We start from the raw sequence: 12,551 nt of genomic DNA, 5'->3' as shown, positions 1-12,551 counted from the left end.
TAGATATTGTTGGGAGAAACCATAATGACCTAATTTGCTCCTCAACAATATCAACCAGGGAGGAACAAAGTTATCCCTCAAAACTAAATGTGCCAGGCCATTTACGGTAGAAACCAATTTTAGCCAGTATAATATAACTGCTATCCATAATCGAGCTTCCACCGTTACCATGCCAACTTCCAGTCTTACAGCTGCATTTGACACATTCTTAGGTGTTTGAAGTACTGCTCTTAGGAATTTGGACTGTGTTCTTTCCATCAATGTCCTCTTTGCTGTAATACTTAGCGGAACTCCATATAACATCTGCGTGAGAGACTTGCACGAAAATAACCTAATGGCCACTTCCACATTGCAACCCCCTCTGGACCAATAAAATTTTTGTATCGCCCCAGCACTCTTTTGTGCATTAGAGGAAACATATTTTATATGTGTATTTGTCCTCCCATTCTCCTGTATAATCATACCTAAATATTTATAACAGTGCACCTGTTCTATGCAGGTCTCATTTAGATACCATGAATATCTCCTAGGTCTCTCTGCAAAGGCCATTATTTTGGTTTTATCATCATTAATCTTCAGCTGATTTTGTTGACAATAGTTAGTAAGTGTACGGAGTGCTCTCTTTAGTCCAACTGGTGTCCTCGAGAGGAGCACTGCATCATCTGCATAAAGTAATATGGAAATATGCTTATTTGCCAATTGAGGAGAGTGATAATCTGGACTATTTAAGCATTGCACCAAGTCATTTATATAAAAATTAAATAACAATGGTGCTAGCATGCAGCCTTGTTTTACTCCTTTCTTTGTTTTTATCGGTGCTGTAAGATGGCCTTGTGGGTTACATCTGATTTGTATTGTGGTGTTTTTATATAAGGCTTGAATCAGAAATAACAGGCGTCTATCAATGGAAGAAGCCTTCAATTTTCCCCACAGTATATTTCTAGAAATGGAGTCAAATGCTGACCTGAAATCAATGAAGGCTGCATATAAGGACACTGATGTTCTTGTAGAATATTTTGCAATTAGGTGATCCAGGATTATACATTGGTCTAGAGTTGAACGACCCTCTCTAAAACCTGCTTGCTCATTGGCTAGACTGCTTCTGTTCAATCCAGTCTCTTAATTTCCATTGTAAGTGCCTTGCATATAATTTGCTCAAAGTGCTGAGTAAGCTTATCGGTCTATAATTTGATGGCATATCTTTATTACCTCTCTTGTAAATGGGGACAATAACTGACACCCCCCAGTCTTTAGGTATTCTGCCTGTTTTATCAATTGCTGTAAACAAGGATGTTAATATTGGGACCCACCATTCACAGTTCTTTTTTATTAATTCTGGAGGAACTGGGTCAATATCTGCTGCCTTTCCTGGCTTCAGAGTTTGAATAAGATTCCTCACTTATGTAGCCCCAATGGGTGGCCAGTATCTCCGGTGTTATACCAATTATCAAGAAGACTACTGGGCCGACCTACATCCCTTGGCAGAGTTCGCATACAATAACTCCGTTCACTCCTCAACCAGGCAGACACCCTTCCTGGCCAATTATGGACACCATCCACAGTATTTCCCTCACACAGCTCCAGATTCCGTGGTCCCAGCAGCAAACACCTTTGTGCAGGAACTTCAAGCCTTGCATCAAGTACTACGGGAGCAACTAAACCAAACCAAGTAGGTCTATAAGGCTGCTGCGGACCGACACTGTTGGGAGGAGGAGGTCCTCACGGTGGGTGACAGGGTATGGCTTTCCACCAAGCACATCCAGTCCCAATACCCTTCTCAAAAACTGGATCATCGGTTCATCAGGCCCTACCGGATAGTGGACTTAATGCAAATATTTCTCAATTGCTATACTTGATGCAAAAATAATGATCAACTCTCATACAACATTTTCAAAAGACTTATCATAATACACCCTTCAAGGTGATATTCAATGTCCCAGTGTCCAGAGGGGTGCACTTTGTAAGCCCCCCAGAGTCTTTAACGATGATTCTCCGTGTTGCAGACAGAAATCCGTCTGGTGTAGCAGACAGAAATCCGTCTGTGTCTCTAATGCAATTAGATTGATATCTTTTTTGTAGTTGAAGTTTCTTCTTTTTCAGGTTGGTGGAGCAGTGAAGCTGGAAGGGGCCCCAAAGGGGTCCCCTCGCCCTTTGGGGCCCCTTCCAGCTTCACTGAGAGTTGATCATTATTTTTGCATCAAGTATAGCAATTGAGAAATATTTGCATTAAGTGCATTTAAGAAATATTATTCACTTATCTTTCCCTGGTGTGTGCTTCTTGTTGTTCTTGGGGGGAAAGCCTCTTTACTTTTGGCTACTGGATAGTGGAGCAGGTCAACCCAGTTGCGTTCCTCCTCGAGCTACCCCTAACACTACGGATCCGCCTGGTCTTTCACCGATCCCTGCTCACTCCGACAGCACCCCCGCACCAGCTCCATGACCCGGCACCCCCGCCACCACCGGTACTGGTGGACGGCCAGGAGGAATATGAGGTGAACCAGATCCTGGATTCTCATTGGCACCAGGGGTGGCTACAGTATCTGGTGGAGTGGAAGGGATACAGGCCAGATGACAGGTCCTGGGAGCCGGCAGGGAACCTCCATGCTCCACGTCTCCTCCGGCGATTCCATCAGGCGTACCCCGACAAGCCAGGCCCTCCTGGTCGCTCAGAGGGGAGGGGCCTTGGGAGGGGGGATGGTGTTGTAGGCCAGCCTCGGCTGGGTTCTCTACCTGCTGGCGATTCCTCCTCAGAGGATGAGGGGCTGGAAAAGCCAGCGGAGCCAGCAGACCTGCCCCCCCACAGTCCCTGAAGAGCCATCCAGTGACCAGCAACCAGGTCCCTCGGTGCAAGCTAGAGAGGGATCGTGCAGAGAGGAGGAACTGGTGCCTCAGAGATCTAAGCCTCTCGAGCCAGCAGCAAGGGGGAGGGTTTGAGCGAGGGAGGCTGTTTGGGAATGGCGAAGGAGTGCGCGTTTGACTGACGACTCGGCTTTCTGACCTTGGCTTGGCTTTTGGATTATCGTTAGCTTGCTCCACTGACGGACTGACTTTCTGGCTCTTGACCCCGGGGTGTCTTGGACTCTCTCTCTCTCTCGCCCAGCCCTGCTCGTGACAACTGGACTCTTGCTGTTTTTTACTGGACTAGGACCTGGGCAACGCAGGTTCAGTTCTCTGCTTTGCCATGGAAGCTTGCTGAGTGACCTTGAACCAGTTACATACTCTCAGCCTAACCTACTTGGTAGAGTTTGTTGTGAGGAAAAATGGAGAAGAATGATGCATGCCACTTTGGACCCCCATTGGATGGAAAGGTGAAGTATAAATACAATACAATACAATATCACTTGCCTACTTCCTTTTCTATCAATAGGCAATGGAGTTTTCTATCATAATAGCTCTAATTGCTTGATCTTGCAATCATTTTTTATTGGCATTTGGCATTTTCACTGTTTTTACTCTGTGACAGATTTGTGATGGCATAGTTATTTGTCGTCTCATTTTTTCCACTACTCTCATCAATTCACATTGCCAATTCACATTGTAGCCTTACATGAAAAAAATTGTTGTAGCTTGCATTTTTAGATAATGGTTATATTTATATTGATTGCAATGAGGTTGCATTTTATTTTTAATGCAAGAACCTCTTAAAGATATAAAGTATAATAAAAGCAATAATTTAAAACATGGAACTGGGGCAGAAAAACAAGGATGGTGGGATGAACAATGGGCACACTTAAGCAAAGAAGCAAAGATGTATTTGTACACAATCAGAGTTAAACAGCAGATTGTCATGACTAAATGTGGTTTAGGAATAATTGTTTGACACTGTATTTTGACTCTGGTTCATTTGGGTCAAGGGTTTGTTCTTGGGTGTGGACACCCGCTCCTTCTCTCTTTACACACACAACTGCTGTAGCACAGTGGCTAAGTGGTTTGGCTGCGAATCAGCACTCTACTGGTTCGAATCCCACTACTGCCATGAGCTCAGTAGATGGCCTTGGGTAAGCCACTCCTCTCAGACCCAGCTCCCCAGTTGTATTGTGCGGATAATAACAACACTAACTTGTTCACTGCTCTGGGTGAGGCATTAATCTGTCTAGAAGAGCAGTATATAAGCGCAGTTATTGTTATTATACTTATTAACTGAAGTTGAATACTTTCTGGTTTTAAAGAAATTGTGGGTTTGTTTGTTTGGTAACATACAAAGTTGAACCCTTTACCCAACAATAAACTCTTTACTAATCCTTGTTTAGAATCCTAGTGTGTAGGCAAGAAATAAACTGCAATTATGCTGAAATTCAGTCATCATAACAATCTGTTATTCTTTTCAAAGAAGTCTTCAATATCAGTTTCATGTACAATGGAAGGAAAAAAGGGGATGAAAAATTCAAGCAGCAAAATTATCCAAGCTTGCTTATATTATGAATATACCAGAGATTATTGATGCTGTTTTTATTCAGCCTATGTCCACTTTCACAGTTTAGGGGCCATGGGTTTAAATTTTACCACAAGGATACCTGATATCTAAGACAGTACACCTTCACACAAGTATGTTAATGGTTTCTTGAAACTGGATAATAAGTATTCTTTATAAGTTCAAGATAAATTGTTTTTAAGAATGCCACAAGTAAGAAGATATCCTAAAGGAACGTAAATCTTAACATCTTCAGTCTCTGTATACATAATGACAGACATTATTTCAAAGGCGGGGCATGTTTCTAGAGGTAAATTAAAAATGTGTACAATTGGAAGAGTTAGAAATATGGAAGAGATCTGCTCATCCAAACAATAAATCTCAACTCAGACGGAGTAATGAGAAACAATGAATCTCCAGAGATACCGTTACAAATGCAAGAGATGTCAGAAATTGACAGATGTGTTCAGTTTATGTTCAGCTATATGCAGTGTCCCTATTTCACACCTTGTCTCTTGGCAAGCATCTTATTCAGTTGTCATTAAAAAGGTCTCTCTAGAATAGATGTTTAGTCTATATGATTTACCCTGAAAGAAAAGTACAAGATAATTACCAACCCACAAAACAATGTTCGCGAATCCATTTGTACATGTTCACTATGTCATACAGGTCAAGAAGAGTCTTGGTAGTCTTATATGGTACATGATCTACAGTAATTCTTACATGCCATGAGTGAATAGGCAAGCGGCTAACTTTATGACTGATATACTCACTTCCTCAATTATGTATCTTCCATATTATTATAACTGGGGGATAGGATAGGGACTCTGTAGGAATGCACTAATCTTCTTAAATTATCTATGAACCAACAGGAAAAAATAGGGGGAGCCCTTTCACCAAAATACCATTACAGATAACCAGATAAAACGTAATTTATTTGAATTCCTATTATGAGGATTCAAATCAGAATTCTAATTGTCCCTTAGAATTTTGTTTGATATTTTGTCAACTTGTTGGTCATATCAGCCCTCCATTCTACATGAATGTCTCATTCCATTAATATAAACCTACAATTTTATTTTAGCGAAGCAGGGCAGGTGGTAAGTAATTTATAGTAAACATAATTCGAATATTTTTCGTGCTTCAAAATGGAATTGTGGCTGCACTACTAAACTATAAAAGGACACTAACAGTGCAATCCTAAGCAGAGTCACTCCAGTCTACACCCATTGACTTCAATGGGCTTAGACTGGCATAACTCTGCTTAGGATTTCATTGTAAATCTATAAAAAAAGATATCAAGGACTTCAATACTATCCTTCACTATGATACTCCTGAAGTATAAGCAGGGTCTGTAGGTTACTTGCTAAATGATGTGTCCTGCTTTAGCTGCATCATCTTAAATCAAAACATATAAACTACCCATGCACTTAAGTATAGTTAAACTGCTTCAGCTCACAACTTGGAAAAAATGAAAGTAAAATCAATACATGAATCTGATTATCTTATTTTATCCAATTGTAGTGGCATTTCATGTTTTATTTTTGGAGTTTGATCTGACGAAGTTCACCGCCTTTGAACAAAATGCTGCTCTTTCCCTTCCATACAAGGGGCTTAATGTGGGGGCGAGCAGAGGAGCAAGATCCCATAGGTGGCCTTATTTGAATTTCCCAGTGGGGAGTAAGCTGGAACGGCTTTAAAAGGAGCAGTAGCCCTGCCTCCAGCACTCCTGCCCAAATGCAGAACTCACTCCTTTTCTAGTACTGGGGGCTGAAGCTGATCATCTTTGAGGGCCAAGTAAGCTGTTTAAAAACCTTGTAAACATTATTGATTCAGGAGTTCTTTCAAGTTGGTAAATTTGGTAGAATTCTTTGGTCACAGGTAGAACTTCAAGGTTGGTAAAACAGTTAAACTAAAAGCATTACGTTGGTGAGCACTCTAAGGTGAAGGGGGTGTTCCTCAGATCAGAATCTCAGTGCTAATGTGGCTGCAGAGAGTGGGACAGCAGCAACACCCCTTTTGTCCTGCCATGATCCATGTGCCAAAGATCTTGCTGCCTCTCATCAAACATATGTTAGTGCTTGGCAAAAAAGCAGACTGAACAGTCCAGAAGACTGCTGGGAACCAGTGTGGACTCTTCCAGATATTCAGGAATGTTTACACAGAGGAGGCCTGACTCCTCTGCACCGTTCTGAGGGCCCCAAATTGTGTTTCGAGTTGCATTATCAGTTGGTGCCAGTCCAGATGCTATGTGTTTAATAAAGTTGTAGCCCATTTAATAGCCAAACATGTGTCAACTCTCTTTCTTCCATGTACAGCTCAATTTTATGTAAGGCTGCTTGTCTGCCGAAAATTCTTTCTGAATAGAAGGGGCTGTGACATCAAAACTTTCAGGGAAACTGACAGTCGTATATGGACCTTTCTCCTGATGGGAGACATAACAGAGAAGAAGAAACAGGACAACAGGACAACTAACACAGGAAAACACCTGTGCTGAAGAGAGTAACGAAAACAAGGACTACACTGAAAAATTGTTAGAAGTCTTCATTAGCTATAATTTTGTTGCACTTCTGAATAGAAATCCGATGTTGTTTCATTTTGTGGATTACAGTAACTTCTGGAATTTATTTTCACAAATATCTCTACTTTCAGTTCCTTTTATTCATATTTCAGTGCCCTTATACATACATAGATAAAGGTAAAGGTAGTCCCATGTGCAAGCACTGAGTCATTACGGACCCATGAGGGAGGGACATCGTATCATGATGTTTTCTTGGCAGACATTTGTTATGGGGTGGTTTGCCATTGCCTTCCCCAGTCATCTACACTTTATCCCCAGGAAACTGGGTACTCATTTTACCGACCTTGGAAGGATGGAAGGTTGAGTCAACCTTGATCCAGCTATCTGAACCCGGCTTCTGCCGGGATCAAACACAGGTCATGAGCAGAGCTTGGACAGCAGTACTGCAGATTACCGTTCTATATGTATATGTACATATACGTACATATGTATGTATGTGTAGATATGTGTGTGTATACACGCATTTTATATATTTATAAATATATAAATACTCTAGAAATATTCCACCTCCAACATGCTTTCAGCATTTGCACAGAACCTGTGCATGCCTAATCTGTGCATTCATATGCTAGATCTACTTGACTGCAAAAAGTATGCTTGTATATTCTGTACAAATTTCATACCGAATGCAAGTATTGGGCAGGATAGGTGGATACAAGCCTGCTCAGTGAAAAGGTATTCACTCCACATGGACATTTATACAAGGCTATTACCTACTCATTTTCATTCAAAATAACCTTGAGGGGAGAATATTATGGACTGACTACTTTTTTCACTGTCCAGCCATGTTAATATTTGCTATGAACGAGCATGTTCCCAAGTTTCTTCCTGTAAGGCGGCTGCCAAGGAATCCGTCTTGATTGCCATGATGATTGCTGACATCACTTGTATGGAATGCAGCTATTAAAAACAACAATTTTATTTTGATCATAAAACAAACGCATGCAGCTGTAGTTGCACAATCTATTAAAGAAATAATTACAACCAAACTGGTAAAAAACTTGGGGCTTTTGCTTTTCTTTGGAAAGAGGAGAGTTTACGTATCTTTAAGCCTATTCCAAGGGTTGGTTCACACAAAGCTCCACTTCTGTGTAAAGGTAGTCCTCTGTGCAAGCACCGAGTCATTACTGACCCATGGGGGGGTCAGTATCACAATGTTTTCAGGGCAGACTTTTTGTTACGGGGTGGTTTGCCATTGTCTTCCCCAGTCATCTACACTTTATCCCCAGGAAACTGGGTACTCATTTTACCCAACTCGGAAGGGTGGAAGGCTGAGTTGACCTTGAGCCGGCTACTTGAACCCAGCTTCCACCAGGATTGAACTCAGGTCGTGTACATGATAGCAATTAATTTCCCGACGATTATTTGGAGAACATCCCGCTAATTTCAAAAAATATTTTGTTTACCAGTTTTGCCAATATGTGCTCCTCAGCTGTAAGAAAGAGTTCTCTAATGACGTATATAATTTTGGAGTTGTAAATTAGTCCCTGTCTCGGAAATAGGCCACCCAGGTCAAAAACAGACGTCACAAGAATAATAAAGGCTGTATTAAGAAATCTTGTAACAACACTTTGGGATCTAATTACCAGTTAACTAGTTCCCTCAGATGCTTCATTTTCTGAATCTTCCTTCCTTACAGAAAAAGCAGTCAGCTGAACAAAATTCAAAATTGATGGCTGATTATTCTGGGAGGGAGAGTCGAATTCCATCCCTTTAATTTATCCCTCCTCTCCTGTATCTTGAAGTCATTTTACATGTCTTCAAGTGTCAAAAGACAGATCTACAAAAAAATAAAACATTAAAATACCTCTCCAGAGAAAGGAAGACGTTTTAGAGATAGCTAAAAATTCAGGGCTGTCAAAATTAGAAAACATGCAAAAAGCCATTTTAACGCACTGCAATCTAAGGCTTCATACTTCAGCATTCAATGGAGAAGCAGATACCAGTGAAGGATCCCGGTTGTAAATCCAGGACCTATTCTACATGAGTCGTTCAGCTGCTTCCACCAATAAACAATAATCAGGAAGAGAAAAAGTGGTCAGTGAGAAGAACTGGCTGCCACGGTATTATCTCCTGGGAAATTTTCTTTGCCTAAATCACAAAAGAACGGATCAAGCCTTAATAACTTCTCCACAACTCCATCAGATAACCAAAAAAAACCCAAAAACAGTCTATGCAGAACAATACGAACACCACATTTAAAACCCAAGTCATGCCACTTGCAGGCTATTGTAAAACACAAAGGCCAAAACCACCAGGCAGTTGCTAACTGGAAATGCTGCTGGAGATTCTAGAGGATCATTGCTCAGGCACAAGCGTATAAAGTTTTCTCACAGGTAGACAGCTTTTCTTCCTCAACAAAAGGTGCTAGAAACTTTTTTTAAGAAAAAGAAACTTGGGATGTCAGAGAACCTGATGCACAGGTCATGTGGACAGGATAGGGTTGCCAGCTCTGAGATGAAAAATTCCTGGACATTTTGGGAGTGGAATCTGGGGAAGGTGGGGTTTGTGAAGGAAGGGACTTCAGCAGGGTATAATATCATAGTATTCACCTTCCAAAATGCCTATTTTCTTCAGGGGAACTGATCTCTGTAGCGTGGAGATCAGTTGTGTTTTCTGAGATCTCCAGCCATCCAGGCTTTGCTGGGATCTTTCCAAAACAAACTGCAGCAGAGCAAATTTAGGAAAGACTGGAGAAACGCCAGGGAAACCCAAGAAATGCACAGATTCATCTCAATGCTGTGGGGACGAAGGGGGGAAAAAACTCTTCCTAACAACATCCACCCCGGGGGCAAATTACCCTTATGGAAAAGGTCTGATAAAGGTTTCAAGGCCTGGAGGGTCAGAAGCTTTGGTGACTTTCTTGTGTAGGCACATCATGGGAAACACCATGAGACCCAGTTAACTGATCACAAGCTCTGTGGCCATGGCAGCAGGGTTTTTTAGCAGTTCTCCATGTAAGTTGCATTCTTAGATAGAATACATAAATCCCTTCCTTCATTCCGTATAGAAGTAAAGTACAGATTGTGACCCAATCCTTAGTTACGGTATAGGGAAAGTGTTCATTTTAATAAGTTTGAACTTCTACTTTAGTAGTGACCAAATTGGGAAATTGTAGTGAATTATGCAAACAGATTTTGACGCTTAAACCTACGACATTCTCTCCAACTTTCATTCCATTTCTTCCCAGTATAACGTTCAATGTTTGCCAGTCATTACCCTCAGTAAGTTGCTTAGGATCACGTCGTTTTTCTGAGTGAAAGGATGACACTGGTGCATCAATGCACGCACATGGACACACATATATTTCATCATAAAATTTCATGACTAGAACCTACCGGTCTAGATGCTTAGGCTAGCATAAAACCCACTAGCCTTGAAGGTGTCACAAGACGCCTGTTTACAGCCGCCGCCGAAGACTGCCACAGCTACGCCACAGCAACTGCTATCATGGAAGGCACTGCTAAATGTGTTGCAGTTAGATTCAGCATGTTGCCAAACACGTTTAAGAGAGTAAACTGCGAACGTAAGTCGCCAGCACATGATGTTTCAGAAGCCAGCGCAGAGCCTCCGACCCGCTGCAGTGTTAACGAACAACGTCAAGGATGCAAACCAGAGTTTCCAGCGACGTATGGGGGTGGGGGCCTGCTCAGAGTCAGGCAGCGACTTTTCCAGCGTGACGAGGCGACGGGGCTGTCACGGGAGCGCCCCCATTTCTCAGCTGCCGCGGTAAAGCCCATGCCCTATTTGCGACTCTCACGCTGATCTAGCCGAGAGCATTCCAGGAGGCGACCGGCAGCCTTCCCGAGCGAGCGCGGCACCCTCCCTTCCTCCTCACCGTCGGTTGTTTGGGTTTGACTTTTTTTTTTTACTTTCGCTTGTTTCAACGCAAGAGCATTGGGCAGGAAGCCACACTGGCAGTCAGTGAGCCTCAACAGCTCAATCGTTTGAGGTGGGGACCCGTCTGGGTCAGCAGTGGCACCGCAGGGTGGGAGTCCAGCGGCACCAGATTTTTCAAAGGTACAAGCTTGCGAGAGTCAGAGCTCCCTTCGCCAGATACCAACGTCTGCTCTCAATAGCGCAACAGCAGTCTGAGCCGCAATAGCAGTACTACTGAGCCTCGAAAGCCTGCGAGGTATACAGATATAGAAGTGAAACAGGTACCTTGAAAGAGGCACAGCCCAGCCCTCGCCTCCAAAGTCCAGCGCGACTCGACGGGCAGCCCTCCCTCCCAGGCGCCTCGTCTAGGCCAAAGGAAGGGCGAGAGGCGAGCCCGGCGCCGCAGAGTCCCTCCCTCTTTCCAAGCACAGCGGCGCTTCCCTTCTGCAAGGGAGCGCTCGACGTCGTTAGGCGGGAAGGCGGACTCCCCACGAGGGCAAGAACAGGCTGTGCCTGCGCGGGGAGGCGCGACCCGCAGAGCTCTCCAGGCACCCTCGCTCTGCGCGCCGAGCGCCTGCCCGCGCAACTTTTGGGCACCTTGCAAGTCCCGCGCACGGGTCTGCAGCGGCCTCTTGCTCAAAGTCCCACTGCGCGCCTGGGGGCTTTTTGTGTGCGTCTTAAATGTGAATGTGTAGGACGCCTTGAGCCATGGGGAAGGGCTGGGTATAATTAATTAATCCTGTCTTCTCCTTTCCTGTTACTCAGTGCAAGGGCAAGCTTTTCACATACTCCTATAATATTGGTAACAATCAGGACTTTTTTTCAGCAGGCATACGATGGAATGGAGTTCCAGAACCTCTTGAAAATGGTCACATGGCTGGTAGCCCCACCCCCTCATCTCCAGGGAAGGGGGAGTTTAACTTGACCTCCACCCCTCTCAGCCATGCAGGGTAATGTAAACCCCCCTCTGTCTAGAGATCAGGGGGCGGGGCCACCAGCCATGTGACCATTTTCTCTGAGGGCAACCCACTGAGTTCCACCACCTCTTTTCCCAGAAAAAAAGGCCTGGTAACAATCGTTGCAGCGCCTTAGGCTGTGTTCTGTAAACCACCTCCAGTAGAGGCAGCATAAAAATGTTCCAAATAAATGCACACTCATTGTATGATATACTTATTAAATGATGAGTATTTGATCAGACTACTGAAATATCTTCAAATATCTGAAGACGTGAGCTATGACATACCCTACCACAAATTTTGTTAGTCTTACAGGTGCTACTGGACTCTTGCTCTTTTCTGCTGCTACAGACTAATACAGCTACCCATCTTGATCTATGACCAGACTACTGTGTTCATACTTTAACTGAGTAACGCACATAGCAAATGTACACGAAGCTGAAGTTGGTTACTTATTCCCAGTTCCTTATTCGCACTTCCTTATTCCTTATTCGTTACTCGCAAAGCCAAAGAAAAATATTGTGGGAAAACTGAAAAGCTCTACACTCCAAAATGAAGTTTGCAGGGGCACATATTATACACCTTCATATCCACAAGACTCATCATTCTAAGTGGACCTATGCTGGGTCATCCTACAAAACCCAGATCTTGAGTAAACAGCTTCAAAATAGGATCCCCCCAGAACAATTCAATAAGAAGAAAGGGGCAGCAGCTGCAGCAGGAA

The 12,551-nt window shown here is 43.2% G+C and overlaps 1 long non-coding RNA gene across 2 annotated transcripts in view; it reads right to left on the bottom strand.

Moving 5' to 3' along the window:
• The window catches only part of LOC129336649 (uncharacterized), a 54,819-nt gene extending 43,579 nt beyond the window's left edge, over nucleotides 1-11,240 (bottom strand). Inside the window, exon 1 of one of the 2 annotated variants that reach the window (XR_008597732.1) lies at nucleotides 11,157-11,240. This is a non-coding gene — a long non-coding RNA (uncharacterized LOC129336649). Of the gene's footprint in view, nucleotides 1-10,330; nucleotides 11,081-11,156 lie in introns of those variants that run through there. The other variant, XR_008597733.1, reaches the window with a different exon arrangement.
• Between the last annotated feature and the right edge of the window lie 1,311 nt (nucleotides 11,241-12,551).

Source organism: Eublepharis macularius, chromosome 10 (assembly GCF_028583425.1).
Source record: "Eublepharis macularius isolate TG4126 chromosome 10, MPM_Emac_v1.0, whole genome shotgun sequence".
Taxonomy (NCBI): Eukaryota; Metazoa; Chordata; class Lepidosauria; order Squamata; family Eublepharidae; genus Eublepharis; species Eublepharis macularius.
Note: the sequence above shows the minus strand (reverse complement) of the source record. Positions and strands in the feature narration are given on the sequence as shown.